The 10,500-nt window shown below is 39.5% G+C and overlaps 1 long non-coding RNA gene across 1 annotated transcript; it reads right to left on the reverse strand.

Moving 5' to 3' along the window:
• Window positions 1-304: 304 nt before the first annotated feature.
• Window positions 305-1,071, reverse strand: LOC106948764 (uncharacterized). Its single transcript, XR_001425247.1, has 2 exons — window positions 942-1,071; window positions 305-393 (listed from the first exon to the last, which is right to left on the reverse strand). It is a non-coding gene; the product is annotated as an uncharacterized LOC106948764 (long non-coding RNA).
• Window positions 1,072-10,500: the final 9,429 nt, after the last annotated feature.

The following is a 10,500-nucleotide window of genomic DNA, read 5'->3' on the forward strand; positions in this document are numbered from 1 at the left end:
CTTTAGGGTGTTGGAAATGCTCTAAACCATTGACCAGGTCTTTTACCTCACAGAATTGTCATTAGAGTTTGGATATCCAGTCCAGATGTGGGTTTTTTGTTTTTTTTTTTGTTTTGTTTTTGTTTGGATTTGGGAAAGCCTGGCAACTGTGTTTTATAGTGGGTTCATGGTTGCTTTTCAAATCCATGTGTAACCACAACAGCAGCTGAATTTGTGTCATTCTTGGCACAAGCTTGTTTCTGGTGACCGTTAGGCTCCACCAGGGCTTATTCTTGTCCCCAATGCTGTTTATGGTTTTCGTGGACCAGATCTCAAGGCATAGTTGTGGAGAGTAGATTATTGGTTTGGGAACTTTTGGCTCTCATCTTTTCTTTTCCAGTCATCACCTTCAGCCTGCACTAGAACAGTTTGCAGCATACCGAGAAACAATGAGGATGGCGGTCTGACGTCACGGTTCCCAAGGAGAGAATGGTAGCTTGCAGTTTGCAGAACAAGACATAAATATTGTGTACCTTTGGAGGACCCACCCATAGCCCACTATGGACTTTAAATCCCCTTTTTCCTGAGAACAAATGGGAATCCCCAGATTAAACTGGAGAATGTTGCTATGGAGACGGATTTCCAGGTTTCCCTCATGAACCATGACTGAGTCACTGATGAGAAGAACTCAAAGGATAAATATAAAAAATATAAATGTAGATAATTACGTAATTATCTATACAATTAAACACAGTTTTAAAAATTGTATCCGTTGTTTTTTTAAAACTGGCACAGAAAGAAACTCAGTTTCTAGCTGAGGAAAAGAGTTTAGATGATTTTCCTCCACATAGGCTTTCATTAAGATTTGAAGAAACCAATAAAAAAATCTGCTCGATTTCTTTTACATTCTCAAGCCTCAATGGTACTAATATTTTTTTTTAGCTCTAAACATCAAAACACACTTCACAGCTCAAGTCTGGGGTTGTTGCTCAGAACTATGAAAACCCGACCTGCTGCTGAGGGGAGCGGCGTCTCAGAGGGTGGAGGCCAGACTCTGGATTCCTTCTTCAGCCATCCAGCCGTTGAAAATGTTCAAGGACCACATGATCAAATCACGCTGAGATTCACTCGTCTGCCTCGCTTCACTCGTCTGCCTCGCTTCCCCAGCGAAACGTGCGGCCGTGTTTCACACCTCCGAAGTGATTTCAAAATTCCACAGATGCGTTATGTAAGTGACACGATGCCAGTAGGATGCAGGCAGAGCAGAAACACAGAGATCATGAGTACTGACGGGATCCGTGTGGGATGCAACTCTGGAGGTTTGACCCACAAAAAAACAACAATTATTTAGTCATGGAGAAGAAAAAAACATTGTTTTCAAAACAGAGTATCATTTAAATATTCACAAAAAAAGTAAGAAAGCTGGATCATTCTTTTTTTACTTGCTTTTGCATTCATCCAGTTTATCATGGATGCTGCAAATTTGTATCATGATAAGAAGCATTTATGTATGAGAACTAACAAAAACGAAAGAAATCTTTTTTTTTTTTTTGTCTACATGAAAGGCAGCAAGAAGATGAAGCAAAGATGGGAAGCTACACTGTCATTCGTTTTGTCTCCCTGACTTAGGACCCATGTAATGTTTTCCATTGTCAAATCCAAAGAGGACTGAGAAGAAGTGGGTGAACACAGATAAAAAGAATCAACGCCCAGACAGGTTTCACATGTGCTGTCCAGACACGGCATCCTGCAAGTCAATCATGAGCTACAATTTTAGTTCAAAGCTTTACTTCATTTATTTTTGCCATCTGCTGAGCTTCTATGTTGGGATTGTTTTTTTGTTTTTTTTTTAGGACACTGGCAGAGAGGAAGATTTACACAAAACACGCAAAGCTGCGAGACGCAGCTGCCCAACAGAAGAAAAACCGAATTCTGCATGAAGTTAAGGCTCATGAGTGCGTAAAGTATTTCCAAAACCAGCAGGTTTGACTGACTGTGTCACATTTTGTAAATTCATCGAGCATACTAAAATTTCCTGAACATTTCTGTGTGACACTGACCAACATTATGTTAAGTCAGAGATGCGACTCAAGGCAGGGCGCATCCAAACGGAGTAATTTAATCGGGTTTGGTTTGGAGCTCAATTAAGAGTGAGGTGCGCAAATCACAAAACCCAATGTCCAAAACCAAAGTGGAGGTTAAGAAAACAGCGGGGAAGAGGAGATCTGCTCTGCTTGTCACAGCGAATGAAGACAAACTAGCGCTGGAGAAACGGCACAGAATATACGGACAGAGCAGAAGGAGGTAATTAGACACAAGTGTGACTGATTGGAACAATATAAAGGAAGGATGGGGAAAAAAGAGGAGGGAATGTGCCAGAATACAAACACTCGGCCACCTCACACTGCGCCGTTCCAAGGTTGTGTGTTCAGACTGAAGGGTAACGTTTCTGAAAGCACATCACGCACGATGCAACACCTGCACTCCCATGGATAGCAAGATATACTGTCTGTCTAAAGTTTCATTCCGCACTATGTGCTGAAATTACAATAATCTAAAGGTGATGGCAGCAGGGTGAAATATTTTTTATACCTTCTACTTTGGAAAGAATGTGAAGCATAAAAAGTTGCTATTTAAGACAAATTAATCTGAAATTAAAGGTAAAATGTTAAAAATGTTGCTTTCATGTTTCCTGGTGTTTTGTGTTGTTTTTTTTTAAACTGGTGGCTAAAATAGCTCATTTCTATAGTTTAATATTTGTAAACCAATCTCATAACTTCTCAGAACCAATCCAGGATAAGAAAAAAAAACTCTGAAATACTACACTGTGTTACTATATTATAGCTAAAAGAAACAGGATTGATTTTTAAATATTGATACATTCCAGCTGCGTTCTTGGCTTTTTTATTTATTTATTTTTTTTGCTGTCTTGTACATCACCATGTTTATGTGTTTAATACTCATTCCTCGTTTGACTCTGATTTTTTACCTATAACTTAATTTGTGGACTAATTTGCTTTGGCTAATCCTCTTAACGATAGCCAGGTGGATGTTACAACTTGTAAGCTTAGACACTTTGTTTCTTTGCTTTTTTCTTTGTATGTTTGTTTTCTTGAAAAAAATGATCACTTTCTCTTTCCCATTATTAATGTTTCTGTTCAGTAACATCTTAAAAAAAATATTGCACTCTTTGCTGATTGGACTTTTTCAGGAGAGTGAAAGTGCAATGCAGCCCAATCTGAACTGCATCCTTGCCCAGGGTGTCAATAATGCAACTATGGCTACAACTAACCCAGTTCGTTTACTCATTCAGCACTAAATGACTGCTAAAAGCCATCTTACATCACTTTACGCAAATAGATCAATGTTAAATCCCTGTCAGTTTATCCATTGCTGGCACTGACAGTCACAGAGTCCAGTTTGATCACATGAAAATGTGACTGAATGAGTTGAGAGAGAAGACAAGCTGGAAACCTGCAGCGGTTCTGCCTGGTTGGTGAATAAACTCTGAATGCTGCAGCGTCTTCTGCTTGGCAAAGTGATGCAAGAAGAGCTTTATTCCCCTATAAGAAAACCACATGGGGTGGCTCACTGACAAAACTAAATTCAGATTCATGAAAACATCGCTGTGTGTTTTTTCCTTACTTCCAAAATAGTTTCTGCTTCATGAATAACAACTCAGGTTTTTTATATTTTTATTTTAGTTTTTGTGTTTCTGCATCGGAAGCTGCTTCATCTCCTGTGAACACGTTTGCGCCGTTTGATTCCTGTAAGAGAATCGTGTCGTCTGTTGCGCTCTGTCTTCAGTACGTTTGTCTCGTCACGTATAATTTTACAGAACAAACAGCATCCATATCCCATTCTGCAGAATCCGTTTAAAGGTTAATACATTTGAACCAATCCCACTTTAATCAAGTTCCACTCCAGAAACATAACATTTCTGTATTCTAGCTGTATTAAAGCTTAATAATCAGCTCTGTTGGCAGGAAAAAAAATGCATTTTAATTTACTTTAGAAGATGATCAGATGTCGTTGTGATTAAAAACCCTGATAGTTTATGTTCCAATGCCTCATATAATCACAGCATAAGGTATAACTCGTCTTTAAAAAGCAAAGCCACAATGATTTGAGTGCAAAATCATAAGGAAGAATATAAGTTAAGAGCATTTCCATCAGTAGATGCAGTCAGGAGACGAGTTCTTGGTATGGAAGAACTTTTCACTTTGCATAAGAGATGTGTCAGAGAGGAAATAAAACCTAGAGAGAAAAAAACAGAGCCACCATTATGCTGTCAGTGCTTAACAGCTGTAAATATTGAGGACCTATTCCCTCTGTTATAACTCTCCGTCCATAAATAACGTACTCTGTCAGTCATTTTGGTTCTGGGCTGGCTGTGTTAGCGTGGAATGACATTATTTAATCAAGCTCTGCTGCAACAGGTACTTTCAAAGCTGCTTCTGACGCACATCAGTTCACACATTTACAGAGACCTGTGTTTCTTTGGTTGGAAATAAAGGGAGGTGGAGCGCGCACAGATGAGCCGGCAAGAAAAGAAAAGGAGGCAGAGTGTGTTTGTAATAAAAGAAGAAGAAAAAAAGCTGTCAGTGTGATTTCTGCCGCGCTCTTAAATGGCACAGACAGAACAGAAATTATTATTTTATTTTTTTCTGGATGTTACTTGCCGATGTCAGTACATATTGTCATTTGGACAGACTTTCAAAAACCCTCATAGTGAAGCTGCCACTAAAGTGCAAATTACCGCCGCTTTGGCTCCGTGCTTCTTTTTACGGGCTTCTTGCCACCACTTGATGCATCCCTTGGCTGTGAAGGATAAACAAGTCTTGGATTTTCAACCGCCGTGGCTCCTTCTGAAAAGCCGGATCAATAAAAACATGAAAGTTTCACCCTTTCCTCGAGTGGAGACCTGCTGTTTGTCTGGTAGAGCTCTTCGCTCTCTTGAACATATGTTTGCAAGACGGCACAATCACAGCCTTTTGTCGAGCGCTCTTTAATAGCCTGGCCTCTGAAGGAGTGCTGTAGATGTGATATTTGCCCTGAGTGCGCTGGGAAGGACTGCGGAGGTGGTTTCGGTGTCTCCTGAGAGGTATTATGGTAGAAAACAAGCAAATTAGGGCGGGCGGAGAAGCGAATGAGAGTGGCACTAGGAACGTGCAGGGGCAGGTGGATTGAGGTGGTGTGCGAAAGGTGTGACAGACATATTCAGCTGTAGAGAGGATTAGACTCTCGGCCCTCATAAAGTCTGCAGTGTTGACGAAAGCAGGTACGACTGTTAAGCTGTGATTTCTTCAGGAGTGGACGGAGACCTCCTCTGAGGATGAGGCAGAAGATGAAGAAGTCACAGATGAAGCAAAAGTATTTAACGCTGTCACCGAAACCACAAACTTTAATGCGTTTTATTTGTGTTTTATATGAAAGAGAAGGTAGAAATGAAGTGAAGTGGAAGGAAAGTCATACATAGTATAACTTCTTCATTCGTGCTACTAGCTTTTGGTGTCTCTGCCAATTTTACATATGTGTTATTAGTTGTACTAAACTTACTTTTATTTCTGTTTTTTTCATTTATCTACCTGTGATGTTGTGAATCACTTTGGTCATGTTGTAAATGTGCTATATAAATAAACTTTGACTTGACTTGATTTTTCATATTTCTCTTCTTGCAGTTGCTTTAGTCAAATCAAATTTATTTGTGTGTCACATTACCGCTCAAAGTGCTTTACATCATAACAGATTCGATGTAGAACCACCTTTAAACTAGAGGCCGACAGTTTGACCTGTTGTCTTTGAAAAAAAAAACCCTGAAATTCAGTCAGAGTTAATAAAAAATGTCTTGGACAGTCGGTGTTTACGTCTTGACGCAGTTTTTAATGCGTCTTGATCTTGACCTGTTCGTTTGTGTTCAGGCTGTAGTTTTAGGTTGGACCTGCTGGAATCTCCACCTCACTGTTTTTTTTTTTTTTTCCCCCACAGTATGACAGTCTCACCACCAGTGTGTTTGTAGAACACAGAGGGACAGAGTCTGTGTCTGAAACACAGTATTTTTACATACAGGCTAAAAAAAAGTTTGATTTTAGTCACATCTGAGCAAATCATTTTCTTCCAGAAGTTTGCTGTGTCCCCAGCATGATTTGCAGAAGCTGCAAACATGACTATTTTTTTTTTTTTTCAACAAATGCTTTCAAGTTTCCACTCTTCAGAAAAATTTACAGAGTACAATACTAATATTTGTTCTGTTGTGGGAGAAAAATGTCTCTAGAGATACACACTTACATGTAAGTCAATAAGTTCATGAGGACACCAGTGTCCTCGTGACCGTTAAGAGGTTAATTAGCTAACCTCTGAATGGGGGTTTTATTTTACTTTTGGGTTTCAGTTTCACACATTCCGTCCACTTGACGAATTTGCACTGCATTGTTCTGTGAATACATTGAAGTGTGAAGGTTGTAATATACTTTTGCAAAGCGTTGTAAGAATGAGCAACAGCTGTTCAAAATGTGAAGCTTTGCAGAAGATAGTCTTGAGAAAATCAGCTACAACAAACAGGCAAGAACAAGAGATCCCCTAATATTCAAACTTACATAAGAGAATGTTTATGGCTGGCATTTGAAGATGTTGCTTTGAGAGCAGCACAAAAAAAACAAGAATAAAGGAAAGAAAAACGGTTCAAGGAAAGAGTTAAAAAAAAAAAAACTTCCCACAAAAATTGGGAATGAATCCAGGGAGATAATGTACAATAAAGTAGTAAAAACAGTAGAGAAAATATCTCCTTATGTTGGAGAATCAAGGTCATAAGAAGAAAATAAAATGAAGAGAAAGTTTATTCTCAACTTTTAAACTTTACTTCTGAAATCAAACAGCTATTTCCATATTGATGTTTTAATTTTATCCTGTAATCAAAAATTAAAATCAGATCTTGGACACATAAATACAGGACCGGAGGGGTCCACAAAGAGATGCTGGCAGCAGCTCCTTTCAGCCCAGTATTCTGCATCATGTATGCATGGTTTTCACCCGTGCTGCAGATACTTAATCAGAGTGTGATATGGCAAGATTGAAAGCCAGATAAATGCCTCGGGCCATTCCTCATGTCTCTTCCAAGCAGTTTCTGCAGCGTGTTGGGGTGCAGTGTCCTGACAGAGGAGGTCACTGCAATCAAGAGGTGATTACAGGATGGCATCAGTCTTAATCTCTTGAGCGCCTCTTGGGTGACATCGTCCAGCTGTGCTCCTGTTAGTCAAAGGCCTGAAAAGACCAGTTAGTTTGTTACACAGCATAAACTGGAAACTCAGTGCTGGGTATTAAGAGACAGAAGGGCAGGAGTGATCCATCTGCAGCTCTTTGCTCTGTTTCAGCACCACGAGGGAAACCTCACAAAGCTGACATTCTTAACATTTATCAGTTCGTGCTGATTGGAGGATTTGCTTCCAGATGACAAAGTTTCTGAAGAATCAGTTTTACAGTGAGGACCTGAATGTTGAGTGGTGAGGTCTATTTACCCTCATCAGTAAGAAAAAGATACCGTATTTTCCGCACTATAAGGTGCACCTTCAATGAATGGCCTATTTAAAAACTTAATTCATATATAAGGGGCATAGAATAGACGCTACAGTTAAGGTTTCCACCCGCCCCGTATTGAACGCGATTTATTCTGTACGTTACAAATGTGGATGTGTAATAATAAAGAAGTGGTCCCGAATAATTTATATATTAGGCTGCTCCAGTCATTGTTTCACTCACGGTGTTGGTGTTGCGATATTGTGCCCAAATGCTTTCTGGGTAACACAGACCAACCGACACGCTGCCGCCGCAGTTTCTGGCTCTCTTCTTCTCTTGTAGGGGCTGGTCCCTTGGTAACCTGAGTCGAAGCACCCCGGATGAATGTCTAAAGCCACTTTGTTGACATAAAGAATGTCAACAAAACAGCTTTCCGCGACTGGGCATGTTCCGGACGATGGTCACCCTTCTCCGTTCGCGCACAGCATGTTCGTGGAGAACGTGGTGCTAAATGACCTGCAGACGACCTGATTCTAGACGGTCGGTAGGTAGATACATAGACATAATATAAGAATAATCGCCTCATGGACCGCTCTCATCTATTGTCGCTGACGAGATTTAGGGCGGCCATCTTGGAGCGGTCCGACACTCCACTCAGCGTTATGTGTTTAGCAAGCACAATGACGTATCAGCGCATTTAATCGATCATAAAACGCTTTTTTGCTACTGGAAACCATATTCAAACATCTGTAAAAGCAACATTTATAAACAATTGTATTTTTTAAGTATTTTTTAATTGTATTGATACATAGTTCAGCATATTTAAATATGCTTAGTGGCTATAACAATAGAATAGGAATAGAATATTCTGAAATTAATGTATGATGAGCATTTTACAAAGCACACAGCCGTTCATAATTTATTTAATAAATTAGTAATATCAATACATATTTATATAAATATACAAACACAAATAAATGATTAATAATGACACAGATTAATAATGATTAATACTGAATAATATATATTAGATACATGTTTACATGTATGTATACATATAAACATGTATAGCCTAATATCAATTATCTGTCGGCTGTTTTCCAGCCAAGGATTTCCAGCTTCAGAATGATTCAGCAGCTGAATCCAAACGACCTGAATCGTCGCATCGGATTTTGAGTCCAAAATCCGATGTGAGATTCATCCGTGCTGCAGTGAATCCGTCTCTCTTTAAAGATATTCCCCACTTCTTCCTCACATCGTGTATTTAGGAAACCTTCAAAACAAAAACAGAAGATTTGGGAGGTATCTTACTTTTGACAGAGTGAAAGAATTACATATAAATAATAGTCTTTACCCCCTGCGTAAACTTTGCTGATAAGTAATATAAGTTTTATAATATGTTACACTGTCACATTTCTAATATAGGCTCTTGTGTCAGATAATCTAAGCCAATGTTAGAGCATAATTATTTTTTAGATTTACAGAATCTCAGTTAACCTTCATAGTGGGGCTGAACCCCGTATTACACCAAGCACTGTAGCTAATATTAGCTCATATCTCACCGGTGGACATAAATACAGTAAAGTAATATTCTAATGACAATATATTCACAATAATATGTCCATCTTACTTGTGAAATGTTGTCTGTCGAGCCCTCACATTAATAGTCCATCGATACGAACAACAATATCCCTCAGTCCTGAGGGATCTTCTGCTGTTTTGGACAACCCATCCAAGATGGCCGCCGTAGCTCCAGCCCCGGAGCAGCCAATGCGGGGTCTACTCTTATATTATGTCTATGTCTATGGGTAGATAGGTCAGTCAAACTTTATTAACAAACCAGCATTCTGACAACTATCCCAGCATGCACCGTGCGCTTCTTCTTTTACGGGGGAAAATGAAGTCGGCGGCTGCTTACCGTAGTTGCTAGACCTGTTGTGGCTCAATATTGGTCCATATGGCGCGCCGGATTATAAGGCGAACTGTCGGCTTTTGAGGAAATTGAAGGTTTTTAGGTGCGCCTTATAGTGCGGAAAATACGGTATATGAAACTTCAGATATTTCACACATTAAGATACATGTAAAAACTTTACAAAAACCTTATAGAATATCAGAAAGTACGATGGCCACAGTAAGAAAGCCTTACAGTATTCAGTTACGCCGCATGAACTGATCAGTACATTATTGCAAGGTAACGCAAAAGAAAGAAAACCCTGCATGTCCCCTATGGGGGCTCCGTACCATTAAATAAGAAACACAATTAAAATCGCTTACAATTTCTACATGAATTGTAAAAGTCTGAAAAACTTGAGTCTGTGGCGCAGCTTCAGCTTCCATCAGGACAATTATCCTAAACTTGAAGCAAGGGCAACAGTGGACCATCTAGAGTTGACTCGCCCAATCAAAGTCCAGACCTAAGCCTAACTAAAATTTGACATTAACAAACACTTTCTGTCTAATCCGACCAAGCATGAAGTGTTTTCCAAAAAAAGAATAAGCGGAGAAATCCTGCAACAGATGCATGAAGCCGGTGGAGACAAACACCTGAAAATCATCCCACAAAGTATCGACTCTTCCACCGTGTCCTGTGTTGGTCTTTCAAGCAGCTGCGTTTGACTTTATTTGTAGGTTTTCATGTGAACTAGAGACAAATAGTCCCGCCTTTTCGCAGTCAGTTTAATTTTTTTTATCCCCACGAGGCAATTTTCTGCACAGCTAGACATAAGTGTCATACTGATCAAAACACAATTTACATAGAAAGAATAGCATCCGCCTGCCTTTTCAAAATGCCAGGAGCAGCAGCAGTAGATGACATTTTACTTGTTGTTTCTACCTTTAGATCTTCCAAACGAAATGTCATCGAGATTCAAAGCTAAACTTGTGCTAAAAGTGGTTGGTGGTTTTCTTGACTGTAAAGGAAAATTAAAAATGGAACAAAAACCCAGCAATACCTAACTATTAGCTAAGTATTGCTGCCACGCTTAAAAAGCCCAATTCTCTCTGACAGGC

This window comes from Poecilia latipinna, unplaced genomic scaffold (genome assembly GCF_001443285.1).
Source record: "Poecilia latipinna isolate Pla-1442-1.1 unplaced genomic scaffold, P_latipinna-1.0 Scaffold307, whole genome shotgun sequence".
Classification (NCBI taxonomy): domain Eukaryota; kingdom Metazoa; phylum Chordata; class Actinopteri; order Cyprinodontiformes; family Poeciliidae; genus Poecilia; species Poecilia latipinna.